This window comes from Bos grunniens, chromosome 29 (assembly GCF_055505025.1).
Source record: "Bos grunniens cultivar Pamir isolate PY7600 chromosome 29, Bosgru_T2T1.0, whole genome shotgun sequence".
Classification (NCBI taxonomy): domain Eukaryota; kingdom Metazoa; phylum Chordata; class Mammalia; order Artiodactyla; family Bovidae; genus Bos; species Bos grunniens.
The window spans coordinates 46,553,824-46,570,968 of NC_141193.1; positions in this window are offsets into that span (position 1 = coordinate 46,553,824).

A 17,145-nucleotide genomic window follows, 5' to 3' on the forward strand; every position below is an offset into this window, starting at 1 on the left:
AGAGGTCATTCCATAGAAGCATGCTATCTGTTGCTCACTAGAAGAGCAAAAACCACTGAATTCCTGTAAGTTGATATCTTCTTCTAAACACAGGATTTCAAAAATTCAACAAAAAACTTTACTGGCAGTTCAGTGGTTAAGGCCCTGTGCTTCCACTCCAGGGGACACACGTTCATCCCAGGCCAAGGGAACTAAGATCCCCCTCATGCTGTCATGGGGGCAACAACAACAAAATCAACAAAAATAATACATTGAGAAGAATGAACCCTCACATTACATGAATTTTGAACAGTTTACTAAACTATATTCTTATAGGACAAATGCTAGTAAGTACAAATCCCTATCTATTAGGGTGTTAGTAGAAAAACACCTTAGTTCAGAGTGTCTCTAGTACTGTCTTGTCTTCGGAGAGTCTTGTTTAGGCCCTCTTTCTTTCTTTTTTAACAAAGACTTTATTAAAAAGCTGTATTTATTTGGCTGCACCGGGTCTTAGTTGCTGCGTGCAGGATCTTTAGTTGCAGCATGCGATCTTAGTTGCAGCATGTCTTGTCTTACATGTGGGATCTAGTTCCCTGACCAAGGGAACAAGTAGTCTTAGCTACGGGACCATCAGGGAAGCCCTTCTCTTCCTTTGCTTATCCTCAGATTCTGATCTGCTTCTGTGTCCTATGACATGCGCATCCTAAACTGGAGATAACGCAGTATCAGAGCTGATACACTAACTGCAGAGATGACTATAACAGAAACTTCACTTAAAACTATTTGATTGGATTTGAAAGACTTACAAACATACAAAAAGTTGCAATCTAATGCAACAATTATTTCTTTTTTCCAGAATCATTGAAGAGTAAGCTGTGGACCGCATTACCTTTGAATACTATAGCATATATATCCTACAAATAAGGATGTTCTCCTACATAACAATACAATACAACCATCAAAATCAGATGCAGTGATGCATTACTGTAATTTTAGTTGAGCTCCATCAAGAGTTGCCCATTATCCCAATAATGTCCTTTATAACAAAAGCATTCGATTCAGAATCTCAAGCTGCATTTATTTGCCATGTGTCTTTTGTTCCTTTATTTTGTAACAGCTCCTCAGTCTTAGCTTTCATGCCCTTGATACTTTTGATGATGAAAGACTGGACTTTTTTTTTCTTTTTTTGGCCACACCATTGGGCATGAGGGATCTTAGTTCCTTGGCCAGATATCAAAACCGTGCCCCCTGCATTAAGAGCTCAGAGTTTTAACCACTGAACCACCAGGCAAACACCACGGTTGGATATTCTGTAGAATATCTCTTAAAGTAATTTAGTCTGTTTCCTCAGGATTAGAAATAAGTTATGCATCTTTGACCAGAAAAATCACAAAAGTGATACTGTTTTTATTGCGTTCTACCTAATGTTGCGTGATTTTGATGGTGGACCCTCTGTTGATAATGATCAGGGATTCCCAGCTTTTTGGCACCAGGGACCGGTCTCAGAGAAGACAATTTTTCCATGGACCCTGGGGGAAGAGGGGCTGGAGACGGTTCAGGTGACGATGGGAGTGATGGGGAGCAGTGGTGAGCCACAGATAAAACTTCACTCCCTCTCTGGCTGCTCACCTTTTGCTGTATGGCCCAGTCCCTAACAGTTATAATCACTTATTTAAGGTGGTGTCTGCCAGCTTGTCTCACATGAAAGTTGCTTTTTCCCACCTAGGGAGTTCCCTGGTGGCCTAGTGTTTAGATTTCAGGCTTTCACTGACAGGGCTCAATCCCTGGTAGGGTAACAGAGATCCTAAAAGCCTTTTGGCAGAACCAAAAAAATAAAAAGTTACTTTTCCCGTTTTAAATATATTTATGCCTAGGTTCTTGGAATGTATGCAAAAAGCATATTCCTCATCAAACATTAAATCTATGCATTTATATCATTTCAATTTATTAATTCACTTATAACTGTTTGGACTCATGATTTCCAGTTCTATTCAGTAAGTTATAATTAGCTACAAGTATTATTTTTTCTTGTTAGTCTGTCCCAGGTTTGATCAATAGCATCCCTTCAAGATGTCCTCCTCCCTGTCCTTTTGATGTGTGTCCATTATCATTCTTTTTTTTCAAAATATTTATCTATTTGCTTGGCTGCATCAGGTCTTAGTTGCAGCATGTGGGATCTCTGCTGAGAGAGGAATCTTTCGCTGTGAGGTAGGGATTCTCCAGTTGTGGCTCTATGGCTCACCGATTTAGCTGACCCATGGCATGTGGGATCCTCCTCGACCAAGGATCAAACCTGTGTCCCCTTCATTGGCAGGCAGATTCTTATCCACTGTATCACCAGGGAAGTCCACAAAGCAAATTTTAAAGTAGAAGGTAAACAGGAATCACCTCACTCTAAACTCTGTATTTTTATACCAGTTTTAAATTTGATTTCCTCAAAACTAATACAATAAGGAAAGGTATAACATTTAGGAGAGTTGATTGGCCATGAAAGTTGAGTTTTTCTCCTTGATTATATTTTGCTCATCTCTCATCTGGACTTCTGCAATAGCCCCCATATAACTGTTGTTCCTGCACCAACACTCATCTCTCATCTGGACTTCTGCAATAGCCTATGGGGTCTATTACCTGAGGCCCTAAAACTACTTTATGGGGGCTGCTATATGGGGGCTATTACCTAAGGCCCTAAAACTACTTTATTTAGTTTTAGGGCCTTTGCAAGTAGGTTTAATTGCCACTCTAAGGAGTCTGAATTTTGTTTTTAAGTTTCATGAGAAAGCTTTGAAAGATTTTAATGATAACCTGATCTGACTGACTCTGTAGAGTCTTCTTCGTAAAGTAGCAAAAGAGTGTTGGTGCAGGAACAACAGTTATATGGGGGCTATTGCAGAAGTCCAGATGAGAATAAGCAGCAAACGATACAATCATAGGGCAGCAATGTCCAAAGAGAGCTTGTGCTGAATAATGATGTCAGAGCAAAGGCCCATCCTTCTTCTCTGATGAGTACCTATGAGGCCATTCCTACTTCTCATGAAGTAGGGGTGGAGTGGTGTCTCTTCAGGCCAATAAATTGCAAGGTCAGAATCTTTCTTTCCTAAGCAATACCAAAAACGCAACATACTGATGTTAGGATACTGGTTTTATAGTATTCTTGCTTACCACACAAAAAAGACAACAACAATTTCAGAATTATGGCCCTGGGATCTAGCTATCTTCTAAGTTGATGTTTTTTAATACTTTTGAAGAAAAACTTGTAACAATGTACAGTTGGCTATAATCATCCTTCAATATTTTTTTTAACACATTCAAAGTCCATCTTTACTTTTTTATTTAGTTTTAGGGCCTTTTATCCTATTTTCAATATGGAAGCTACACTAAAATATTTTGATCCAGCTTAAAGGAATTTTTTTAATTTTCAGTGTTAGTTGGATATTTATTTTTGCTGTGGAAGGACAACCCGTGTTTTAATAAATGGGATAGATGGACTGTTAAAATTTTGGTCTTTCTAAAAGCCAGAAAGTATTCACTGAACATTATTTCATGTCCCCTTGGACCTGTGGCTCTTCCCTTGATCTTATTACTATGAGCTTTCATGTAGAATGCCTTTTTTTCTCATAGTAAGGCTATTCATGAATAAGTTAAAGAGGTTTTCAGATGATTGAGTGGTGAAGTTATTGCAGACTCTGGTTCAAACATAGAAAGAGGGTGAAAGAGATCAAGGCTTAGTCAGGTCCGACTCTTTGTGACCCCATGGACTGTAGTCCACCAGGCTCCTCTGTCCATGGGATTTTCCAGGCAAGAATACTGGAGTAGGTTGCCATACCCTTCTCCAGGGGAGCTTCCTAACCTAGGGATTGAACCTGTATCCTGTGTCTCCTGCATTGCAGGCAGATTCTTTACCCACTGAGCCATTGGGGAAGTATTAATAGTAGTATTATTAAAAGTAATAATAATAGTGCCTGACAGCCTTTCTCAGGGTGGTCTGAGATTTAGAGAGCAGAGAATAAGCACTATATCATCAATACTGTCAATGCTGTTTAGAAAAATATCGAGCTGATCTTTATTAAGGATAGGGCTTGCAGAATATGAATTATACTGCAATTATTATAAATTGTCCTTGGTCACTCTAGCTGGTCAAGAAGTATCAGTTCACTGGAGGAAAAACATGAAATAATTTTAGCTTTTCCAATTATAAAATTGTTGACTACCCCCTTTTCTGCTGTTTTGTCTGGTTAGCAAACCTTGGGCAGTACTGTGGAAGAAGGCAAGGGATGCTCTTAGCCTCCGGCCATTGACCAAAGCCTTCATCTGTAGGCCTAGGCCATGCTACACTAGCACTGGGAGAGCACAGTACCACAGGCCCCGCTTTGGGATTGCCTGGACCTTTGTGATGCTGCAGTCTCTGTTGATGTGGTTGTTTCCTGGTCTCTCTGCATGTGGTCCATGTATGTTTCCTTAGTGTTTTCTTCCCTTAAAGGGAGGCAAGATCCAAAAGCTAGATCAAGTAGGTTTAATTGCCACTCTAAGGGGTCTGAATTTTGTTTTTAAGTTTCATGAGAAAGCTTTGAAGGATTTTAATGATAACCTGATCTGATTGACTCTGTAGAGTCTTCTTCATAAAGTAGCAAAAAGTGTTGGTACAGGAACAACAGTTATATGGGAGCTATTGCAGAAGTCCAGATGAGAGATGACTATGGCTGGGATTAGACAAATACTAGTGAAGCAGCTGATTCATGATATATTTTGATTGCAGAACCCATAGAACCTAGTGGTGGATTTGGAAAAAGGTGTGAAAGAAGAGTATGCCAGAGGTATGCCATGATTTGGGGCCAGAGGTATGCCAAAAATCTATAAGACAGCCATTAAAACAACTGCAGAAAGCTGGGAGAGAACTGTGGTGTTCACTTGGGGACAAGGATGTGAATAATCAGCAAACGATACAATCACAGGGCAGCAACGTCCAAAGAGAGCTTGTGCTGAATAATGATGTCAGAGCAAAGGCCCATCCTTCTTCTCTGATGAGTACCTACGAGGCCATTCCTACTTCCCATGAAGTGAATTTTTTTATGGTTTTATGACAACGGGTGTCATCAAGTAAAAACAGATATCTGGTAAAATGGAATAGAGAAAGTGCTGTTAGAAGGAAGATCAAACGTCTAGAGAGCTTTGTTCATGATGTAAAGATACTGAAGCCACACAGGGACTGAGGATGTAAGTGAGGACAGAGGATGAGCATGTTGGAAGAAAAAGCATGAGGGGTCCTCTGATTCTAGCACTGTTATGTGAATGCTTCCATAGAAAATAGGCTAAGGTGCATGTTAATGATAAGGAATGAGAAAAGGAAAGCATGGCTTAAGGGCCAAATAATATAACTTACCAGTGTGAGGATTCCACCTGGAATGTAGCATTGTGGTACACACACTCTCTACTGACAGGATGGCGTGGGTGGTGGTCCGCTCTGTTTTACACTTTAACTTGGGTCTTTTCTGGATTCTGCATTTACTGCTAAGTACAGTAATTGTGACATCAGGAGGAAATCATCCAATCATGGTTTTCTGCTTTTCTTTTTAAATTTCTTCTCACTTATTTATATGAATCTTTTATACTTTTCATACTATATTCTTGTCTCACTTCTTACCCATTCTACAGGTTATGGTATACTGTACAAAATATTAGCATTCTCAAATTTTACTTTAAGTTTTAATCTACTTTAGGGCAGTTTTTTGACCCAGAATTTTAGAAATTATCAATAGGAATACATCTCTTATCAAGAATCTCAGCCATTGTGACATCAACTTACCACATTTTTAGAAAGGGAATGTTGCTATCTGGATGACCAGATTAACATATCACCCTGTGATGTCATCATATGGGCTCAATAAAGGACAGAAATAGTATGGACCTAACAGAAGCAGAAGATATTAAGAAAAGGTGGCAAGAACACACAGAAAAACTCTACAAAAAAAAAAGATATTCACAGCCCAGATAATCACCATGGTGCAATCACTCACCTAGAGCCAGACAACCTGGAATGTGAAGTCAAGTGGGCCTTAGGAAGCATCACTATGAACAAAGCTAGTGGAGGTGATGGAATTCTAGAGAGCTCTTTCAAATCCTGGAAGATGATGCTGTGAAAGTGCTGCACTAAGTATGCCAGCAAATTTGGAAAACTCAGCAGTGGCCACAGGACTGGAAAAGGTCAGTTTTCATTCCAATCCCAAAGAAAGGCAATGCCAAATAATGTTCAAACTACTGCACAATTGCACTCATCTCACATGCTAGCAAAGTAATGCTCAAAATTCTCCAAGCCAGGCTTCAACAATACATGAACCATGAACTTCGAGATGTTGAAGTTGGATTAGAAAAGGCAAAGGAACCAGAGATGAAATTGTCAACATCTGCTGGATCATCGAAAAAGCAAGAGAGTTCCAGAAAAACATCTATTTCTGCTTTATTGATTATGCCAAAGCCTTTGACTGTGCGGATTACAACAAACTGTGGAAAATTCTGAAAGAGATGGGAATACCAGACCACCTGACTTGCCTCTTGAGAAATCTGTATGCAGGTCAGGAAGCAACAGTTAGAACTGGACAAGGAACAGACTGGTTCCAAATAAGAAAAGAACAGACTGGTTCGTCAAGGCTGTATATTGTCACCCTGCTTATTTAACTTCTATGCAGAGTACATGATGAGAAACGCTGGGCTGGAAGAAGCACAAGCTGGAATCAAGATTGCCAGGAGAAATATCAATAACCTCAGATATGCAGATGACACCACCCTTATGGCAGAAAGTGAAGAAGAACTAAAGAACTTCTTGATGAAAGTGAAAGATGAGAGTGAAAAAGTTGGCTTAAATCTCAATATTCAGAAAACTAAGATCATGGCATCCAGTCCCATCACTTCATGGCCAATAGATGGAGAAACAGTGACAGACTTTATTTTTCTGGGCTCCAAAATCACGGCAGATGGTGACTGCAGCTGTGAAATTAAAAGATGCTTACTCTTTGGAAGGAAAGTTATGACCAACCTAGACAGCATATTAAAAAGCCGAGACATTACTTTGCGAAGAAAGGTCTGTCTAGTTAAGGCTATGGTCTTTCCAGTAGTCATGTATGAATGTATAAAATATATATGTATATGAATATAAAGAAAGCTGAACACTGAAGATTTGATGCTTTTGAACTGTGGTGTTGGAGAAGACTCTTGAGAGTCCCTTGGAATGCAAGGAGATCCAACCAGTCCATCCTAAAGGAAATCAGTCCTGAATATTCATTAAAGGACTGATGCTGAAGCTGAAGCTCCAATACTTTGGCCACCTGATGAGAAGAACTGACTCATTGGAAAAAACCCTGATGCTGAGAAAGATTGAAGGTGGGAGGAGAAGGGGACAATGCAGGGTGAGATGGTTGGATAGCATCACTGACTCAACGGACACGAGTTTGAGTAAACTTCGGAAGTTGGTGATGGACAGGGAGGCCTGGCGTGCTACAGTCCATGGGGTTGTAAAGAGTCAGAGACACGATTCATCGAACTGAACGGATATTTGTACAGTGAGCATCTTGGTGATCCCTCTTCTATGAAAGATAAAGCAACATCTTCAGACAAAACATATAATTTGATGCTAAAAATTATTTATTTTCTATAGAATCCTAATTATTGGCATGTTTCTTAAGAAATTTACGTATAGTGTTTTATTAATACACAAGTCACACTTTTTCAAACCTTGCTGTGACCCATTTGATGGGATTTGGACTTTGAAGTTACAAGATTACCTCTTCTAGGTTGGTAGAAGAGGAGGAAAAATATTACATAGGAACAATTTACAGGTAGCTCAAGTGGTAAAAAATCCACCTGCCGAAGTAAGAGACACAGGCAGGAGACACAGGTTCAATCCCTGGGTTGAGAAGATACCCTTAAGAAGGAAATGGTGACCCACTCCAGTATTCTTGCCTGGGAAATCCCATGGACAGAGGAGCCTGGCCAGCCATAGTCCATGGGGTTACAAACAGCTGGACATGACTGAGAACACAGGAGTAATTAAACTTTATGAATGAAAAAGATACTGAGTTCTGCCTTGTTAGAGCCCCTGAATACTGAGCAGAACAAATGTGATAATGGTTTTACTGAGAGATTGATTTTTCAATATTTAAAATTTTCTATATTTTTTTCTCCATTTTTTAGCTGCAGGAAAGACCAAAAGGGGTTAGCATACACCAACAGTGTTGCTTTGTTAAGTGTGCTTTGTAAGAAGCAAATATCATCTAAGTTGCTAATAATTAGAAACGGTGATAGAAACATTCTTTTATATGCTTAATTAAGAAGATGGAATAATGAATCTCTATCTATATTTTAGAAAAGGCCAAAGCCCTGCTGAACTAGATAACTGGACTTTATACAATGAATTGCCAAGATAAAGCAGGCAGATGCCACCACTTAAGGCATCGACAACCTTCATATTTAAGGTAACACTGCTCCTTCTTAGAACTTTTTATGTTTAATTACGTATTCAATATTTGCCTTCTCACTGTTGTAGGCTTTCTAAAGGCAAGGACCATATTTAGAATTTTCACAATATCTGAAATGCTGTAGGCTCATCAAATGAGTGAATAATCTAATTTTAATTTGGGAAGATTAATTAAATTGGGAAACTGTTAATTAACACACTGATCTCTTTTATTAGTCAACATTTAATTAGCTATAAAAATTGGGATATGAGTAGGAAAAAACAATTTTCACAAATAACCTAGTAATTTTTTTTCTTAAAAATGAGAAAACCAAACAAAATTTAATAACATGTATATATGGGAGAGGGCTTCCCAGGGGGCTCAGTGGTAAAGAATCTGCCTGCTAATGCAGGAGATGCAGGAGACGCATGATATTTTCGATCCCTGGGTTGCAAAGATCCCCTGGAAGACGAAATGGCAACTCACTCCAGTATTCTTGCCTGTAGAATCCCATGGACAGAGGAGCCTGGTGGTCTAGTCCATGGGGTTGCAAAGAGTCAGACACACCTAAGCAGCCTAGCTCACATGCATAGATAAGAGAGACCCAGAGGAATTCAGTAACTCCCCAAAATGGTCAAAACCCTCACCTTGAACACCATCCTTAGCTAAAGCCATTGGGGGCAGTGGTTTGGGGACCTCAGAGTTGGGGAGGGGGGAAGGCCACTCACATGGAGATAGAAAGCAAAAGATTAGTAAAAAAAAAAAAAAAAAATGTCGGGCAGAGACAATGGGATATAGAGAGGAATTTTAACAGCCTCTCCCTGTCTACCATACCAAGGAGTTCATCCTATGGTTATCTATGGTGATGGCTGCATTCCTGGGTCAGCTCCTCTGTTTACATTCTTTTAGGAAGTTAGGGGAAGATCAAAGCTTATTCCTGAGCTTTTGGGGGCCTTGATATTCATCTAGAAATAGTGTAGGGGTCAATGTGAAAGTCAAAGTGAAGTTGCTCAGTCGTGTCCGACTCTTAGCGACCCCATGGACTGCAGCCTACCAAGGTCCTCCATCCATGGGATTTTCCAGGCAAGAGTACTGGAATGTGTTGCCATTTCCTTCTTCATAAGTGGCAAATTTTGCTCTCCTACAGTCCTACCTTCGAAATATTTTTAAAGACATTTCACAGTCCAGAAGTCGATAGATTGCTTTATCTCACTGAGTCAGTTTCTTAGTTTTGACAATAAAGTCATGTCAGTTACTCATTTCAGGAAGCACTGATGCAAGCAGGCTCTTAAAGTTAGGCCTATAGGATATAGGCAATCAAGTATTTAATAAGATGCATTTCTATGGAGACAAAAGTAAAACAAGGTTTAGTGATTAGCGGGAGGTGGTTTAGTGATTAGTGGGAGGTGGTTTAGTCACTCAGTCATGTTCGATTCTTACAACCCCATGGACTGTACCCCGCCAGGTTCCTCTGTCCATGGGATTCTCCAGGCAAAAATACTGGAGTCGGTTGCCATTTTCTTCTCCAGGGTATCTTCCCTACCCAGGAATCAAACCCAGGTCTCCTGCATTGTAGGCAGATTCTTTACCGACTGCACTGTGAGGGAATGATTGGAGCAAATTATAAACTCAATATCTGAGTCTTGAGAGTTTCTACTTGAGAAGATTTGGACAGGGAAGCCTGGCATGCTGCAGTCCATACAGTCGCAAAAAGCTGGACATGACTGAGTAACTGAACAACAACAAAAGCAAGGCGAATAGGCAGCTCACGCTCAGAAACACCAAATTCCCCATTTATCTGGGGAAGAAGTTTGTATGGATAACATTTGCGGTGAGGGCTACAGGTGTGTGGCTTTATGCTGATCAGTTGGTGGTGAGGTAACAGGGTGGGCTGCAGAAATCTGGCCCTCGGCCAGAAGTTGCCAACCTCCACCAGGGTGGGGGTCTCAGAAGAATGTAAAGGTATTGTTATGTATATAACATAGGTTCCAGGAGTTACCATCCTCCACCTGGGTGGGGGTCTCAGAAGAATGTAAAGGTATTGTTATGTATATAACATAGGCTCCAGGAGTTACCCTCCTCCACCCAGGTGGGGGTCTCAGAAGAATGTAAAGGTATTGTTATGTGTATAACATGGGTTCCAGGAGTTTCCATCCTCCACCTGGGTGGGGGTCTCAGAAGAATGTAAAGGTATTGTTATGTATATAACATAGGTTCCAGGAGTTACCATCCTCCACCTGGGTGAGGGTCTCAGAAGAATGTAAAGGTATTGTTATGTGTATAACATAGGTTCCAGGTGTTTCCATCCTCCACCTGGGTGGGGGTCTCAGAAGAATGTAAAGGTATTGTTATGTGTATAACATAGGTTCCAGGAGTTTCCATCCTCCACCTGAGTGAGGGTCTCAGAAGAATGTAAAGGTATTGTTATGTATATAACATAGGTTCCAGGAGTTACCATCCTCCACCCAGGTGGGGGTCTCAGAAGAATGTAAAGGTATTGTTATGTATATAACATAGGCTCCAGGAGTTACCCTCCTCCACCCAGGTGGGGGTCTCAGAAGAATGTAAAGGTATTGTTATGTGTATAACATGGGTTCCAGGAGTTTCCATCCTCCACCTGGGTGGGGGTCTCAGAAGAATGTAAAGGTATTGTTATGTATATAACATAGGTTCCAGGAGTTACCATCCTCCACCTGGGTGAGGGTCTCAGAAGAATGTAAAGGTATTGTTATGTGTATAACATAGGTTCCAGGAGTTACCATCCTCCACCTGGGTGGGGGTCTCAGAAGAATGTAAAGGTATTGTTATGTGTATAACATAGGTTCCAGGAGTTTCCATCCTCCACCTGAGTGAGGGTCTCAGAAGAATGTAAAGGTATTGTTATGTATATAACATAGGTTCCAGGAGTTACCCTCCTCCACCCAGGTGGGGGTCTCAGAAGAATGTAAAGGTATTGTTATGTGTATAACATAGGTTCCAGGAGTTTCCATCCTCCACCCGGGTGGGGGTCTCAGAAGAATGTAAAGGTATTGTTATGTATATAACATAGGTTCCAGGAGTTACCATCCTCCACCTGGGTGGGGGTCTCAGAAGAATGTAAAGGTATTGTTATGTATATAACATAGGTTCCAGGAGTTACCCTCCTCCACCCAGGTGGGGGTCTCAGAAGAATGTAAAGGTATTGTTATGTATATAACATAGGTTCCAGAGGAACCAGGAACCTACCCCAAGGCAGCACTGTTATTTCTAGACTGTCCTCCCTTGTTTCTGTATTCCCTCCCTTCCTTAGATTGCTGTTGTTCAGTCCTTGAGTTTTAGACTCTTTGCAACCCCCTGGACTGCAGCACGCCAGGCTTCCCTGTTCTCCACTATCTCCCAGAGCTTGCTCAAACTCATGTCCATCAAGTCGGTGATGCCATCCAACCATCTCATCCTCTGTCGTCCCCTTCTCCTCCTGCCCTCAATCTTTCCCAGCATGATGGTCTTTCCCAATGAGTCTGCTTTTCGCATCAGATGGCCAAAGTATTGGAGCCAACAGTTTGAACCTGCCCTTTGGAACTCAGGGAAGGTCACAGAGGCTGAATGAAACCGACTTCCTACAAATAAGAAATGGGGGCCACAGAAAGGGTTTGTACCCCGAAGCCCCACAGCATCCTGCTCTGTTTCATAACAGGAGATATACTATCCTTTTAATGTTCTACTCAGTGGACACCTTTGCTCTGACAGCAAAACTGCTTTGGATAGGAGGAATCCAGTCATGAATTGCTAAAGATTGCCTCAAGAATAAAAAAGGGTGGATTCAGGCATCCTGATTACAAGGAAGGCTGTTTTGCAAACCTTGATATCATTTTTTTATGCTATGCTAAGTCACTTCAGTCATGTCCGACTCTGTGAGACCCCATAGACGGCAGCCCACCAGGCTCCCCCGTCCCTGGGATTCTCCAGGCAAGAACACTGGAGTGGGTTGCCATTTCCTTCTCCAGTGCATGAAAGTGAAAAGTGAAAGTGAAGTCGCTCTGTCGTGTCCAACTCCTAGCGACCCCAAGGACTGCAGCCTACCCGGCTCCTCCGTCCATGGGATTTTCCAGGGAAGAGTACTGGAGTGGGGTGCCATTGCCTTCTCCGTTTAAAGAGATAAGCTAGGGTAAACAGGACTGGAGGGAGAGGTTAGGGAGGATGACAAAAAACTAGCATCAGTTAGGGTACAAGGCACTTTCTGTGGTTAATCTTATTAATTTGAACCTATAACATTCTTGACAACCCACTCCGGTATTCTTGCCTGGGAAATCCCTTGGACAGAGGAGCCTAACAGGCTACAGCCCATGGGGTCGTGAAAGAGCCAGACAGGAATTAGCAACTAAACAGCAACATTCTAGTGAGATGGGGGACACCCGCAGTTGCAGAAGAAGAAACTGACAGTTACAAACATTTGGAGACTTGTTCTGGTAAAGGAAAAGAAAAGAAAATCCCACCAGTTTCCATGTCGTATGTGGTTAAGAAACTGATGTGTTAAAATTACTTGAAAATTGCTAGTTTGTGCAGAATGTGAATATCAACTAAGGCCTCAATATAGATGAAAGTAAAAGTGAAAGTCGCTCAGTCATGTTCGACTCTTTGAGCCCCTAAGAACTGTAGTCCATGGAATTCTCCAGGCCAGAATACTGGAGTGGGTAGCCTTTTCCTGCTCCAGGGGATCTTCCCAACCCTGGGATCGAAACCAGGCCTCCCACATTACAGGTGGATCTTTACCAGTTGAACCGCAGATCAGATCAGTTGCTCAGTCATGTCCGACTCTTTGCGACCCCATGAATCGCAGCACGCCAGGCCTCCCTATCCATCACCAACTCCCGGAGTTCACTCAGACTCACGTCCATTGAGTCAGTGATGCCATCCAGCCTTCTCATCCTCTGTCGTCCCCTTCTCCTCTTGCCCTGTGAAAAGAAGAGAAGCGAAAAGCAAAGGAGAAAAGGAAAGATATAAACATCTGAATGCAGAGTTCCAAAGAATAGCAAGAAGAGATAAGAAAGCCTTCTTAAGCGATCAATGCAAAGAAATAGAGGAAAACAACAGAATGGGAAAGACTAGAGATCTCTTCAAGAAAATCAGAGCTACCAAGGGAACATTTCATGCAAAGATGAGCTCGATAAAGGACAGAAATGGTATGGACCTAACAGAAGCAGAAGATATTAAGAAGAGGTGGCAAGAATACACAGAAGAACTGTACAAAAAATATCTTCACGACCCAGATAATCACGATGGTGTGATCACTGACCTAGAGCCAGACATCCTGGAAAGCATCACTACGAACAAAGCTAGTGGAGGTGATGGAATTCCAGCTGAGCTATTTCAAATCCTGAAAGATGATGCTGTGAAAGTGCTGCACTCAACATGCCAGCAAATTTGGAAAACTGAGCAGTGGCCACAGGACTGGAAAAGTTGAACTGCAAGGGAAGCCCAAAAAGGCATTCTGCATGAAAGCCTATAGGAGTGAGAGTGCCTAGTTGTGTGCGACTCTTTGTCACTCTTTGGACTGTAGCCTGCCAGGTTCCTCTGTCCATGGGATTTTTCAGGGAAGTATACTGGTTGTTACTCCTGCTAAGTCGCTTCAGTCGTGTCTGACTCTGTGCGACCCCATAGATGGCAGCCCACCAGGCTCCCCCGTCCCTGGGATTCTCCAGGCAAGAACACTGGAGTGGATTGCCATTTCCTTCTCCAATGCATGAAAGTGAAAAGTGAAAGTGAAGTCGCTCAGTTGTGTCCGACTCTTTGTGACCCCATGGACTGCAGCCCACCAGGCTCCTCCATCCATGGGATTTTCCAGGCAAGAGTACTGGAGTGGGGTGCCATCACCTACTCTGAAGTATACTGGAGTGGGTTGCAATTACCTTCTCCAGGGGAGCTTCCTGACCCAGGGACTGAACCTGTATATCCTGTGTCTCCAACATTGCAGGCAGATTCTTTATCCACTGAGCCATCGGGAAGATAACAGATAAATGTTATCAAAATGGAAAATACGAATACCAAACAAAGCACATCATAGTCAATTAGCCTATAAGGAAAAAAACAGTAGGACTTTTATTTTTGTTTAAATTTACCTCATCCTTGGACTGTAGCCTACCAGGCTTCTCCATCCATGGGATTCTCCATGCAAGAACACTGGAGTGGGTTACCATTTCCTTCTCCAGGGGATTTTCCCAACCCAGGAATCGAACCTGTGTCTCCTACATTGGAGGCAGACGCTTTAATCTCTGAGCCACCAGGGAAACCCAAATTAAAATTTTAAAAAATGTTTATTTTTCTGACCATATACACGTTAGTACAGTTCAGTTCAGTCGCTCAGTCGTGTCCGACTCTTTGTGACCCCATGAATCACAGCACATCAGGCCTCCTTGTCCATCACCAACTCCCAGAGTTCACTCAAACTCACATCCATCAAGTCAGTGATGCCATCCAGCCATCTCATCCTCTGTCGTCCCCTTCTCCTCCTGTCCCCAATCACTCCCAGCATCAGAGTCTTTTCCAATGATTCAACTCTTCACATGAGGTGGTCAAAGTACTGGAGTTTCAGCTTCAGCATCATTCCTTCCAAAGAAATCCCAGAGCTGATCTCCTTCAGAATGGTCTGGTTGGATCTCCTTGCAGTCCAAGGGACTCTCAAGAGTCTTCTCCAACACCACAGTTCAAAAGCATCAATTCTTCGGTGCTCAGCCTTCTTCACAGTCCAACTCTCACATCCATACATGACCACAGGAAAAACCATAGCCTTGACTAGACGGAACTTTGTTGGCAAAGTGATGTCTCTGCTTTTGAATATGCTATCTAGGTTGGACATAACTTTCTTTCCAAGGAGTAAGCGTCTTTTAATTTCATGGCTGCAGTCACCATCTGCAGTGATTTTGCAGCCCAGAAAAATAAAGTCTGACACTGTTTCCACTGTTTCCCCATCTATTTCCCATGAAGTGATGGGACCGGATGCCATGATCTTCGTTTTCTGAATGTTGAGCTTTCAGCCAACTTTTTCACTCTCCTCTTTCACTTTCATCAAGAAGTTCTTTAGTTCTTCTTCACTTTCTGCCATAAGGGTGGTGTCATCTGCATATCTGAGATGATTGATATTTCTCCTGGCAATCTTGATTCCAGCTTGTGTTTCTTCCAGTCCAGCATTTCTCATGATGTATTCTGCATATAAGTTAAATAAGCAGGGTGATAATATACAGCCTTGACGTACTCGTTTTCCTATTTGGAACCAGTCTGTTGTTCCATGTCCAGTTCTAACTGTTGCTTCCTGACCTGCATACAAATTTCTCAAGAGGCAGATCAGGTGGTCTGGTATTCCCATCTCTTTCAGAATTTTCCACAGTTTATTGTGATCCACACAGTCAAAGGCTTTGGCATAGTCAATAAAGCAGAAATAGATGTTATTCTGGAACTCTCTTGCTTTTTCCATGATCCAGCAGATGTTGGCAATTTGATCTCTGGTTCCTCTGCCTTTTCTAAAACCAGCTTGAACATCTGGAAGTTCACGGTTCACATATTGCTGAAGCCTGGCTTGGAGAATTTTGAGCATTACTTTACTAGCATGCGAGATGAGTGCAATTGTGCGGTAGTTTGAGCATTCTTTGGCATTTCCTTTCTTTGGGATTGGAATGAAAACTGACCTTTTCCGGTCCTGTGGCCACTGCTGAGTTTTCCAGATTTGCTGGCATATTGAGTGCAGCACTTTCACAGCATCATCTTTCAGGATTTGAAATAGCTCAACTGAAATTCCATCACCTCCACTAGCTTTGTTCGTAGTGATGCTTTCTAAGGCCTACTTGACTTCACATTCCAGGATGTCTGGCTCTAGATGAGTTATCACAACATTGTGATCGTCTGGGTCGTGAAGATCTTTTTTGTACAGTTCTTCTGTGTATTCTTGTAAGATGTGATTGGTGTTGCAAATAAGATGGTAGGTGTTGCAAGTAAGATTGTAGGTGTTGCACGAGGGCATCAGAGGGGAGACACACTCAAACCATACTCACAGAAAACTAGTCAATCTAATCACACTAGGACCACAGCCTTGTCTAAGTCAATGAAACTAAGCCATGCCTGTGGGGCAACCCAAGACGGGCGAGTCATGGTGGAGAGATCTGACAGAATCTGGTCCACTGGAGAAGGGAATGGCAAACCATTTCAGTATTCTTGCCTTGAGAACCCCATGAACAGTATGAAAAGGTAAAATGATAGGATACTGAAAAAGGAACTCCCCAGGTCATTAGGGGCCCAATATGCTACTGGAGATTAGTGGAGAAATAACTGCAGAAAGAATGAAGGGCTGGAGCCAAAGCAAAAACAATACCCAGCTGTGGATGTGACTGGTGATAGAAGCAAGGTCTGATGCTGTAAAGAGCAATATTGCATAGGAACCTGGAATGTCAGGTCCATGAATCAAGGTAAATTGGAACTGGTCAAACAAGAGATGGCACGAGTCAATGTTAACATTCTAGGAATCAGTGAACTAAAATGGACTGGAATGGGTGAATTTAACTCAGATGACCATTATATCTACTACTGTGGGCAGGAATCCCTCGGAAGAAATGGAGTAGCCATCATGGTCAACAAAAGAGTCCAAAATGCAGTACTTGGATGCAATCTCAAAAACGACAGAATGATCTCTGTTCGTTTCCAAGGCAAACCATTCAATATCACAGTAATCCAAGTCTATGCCCCATCCAGTAATGCT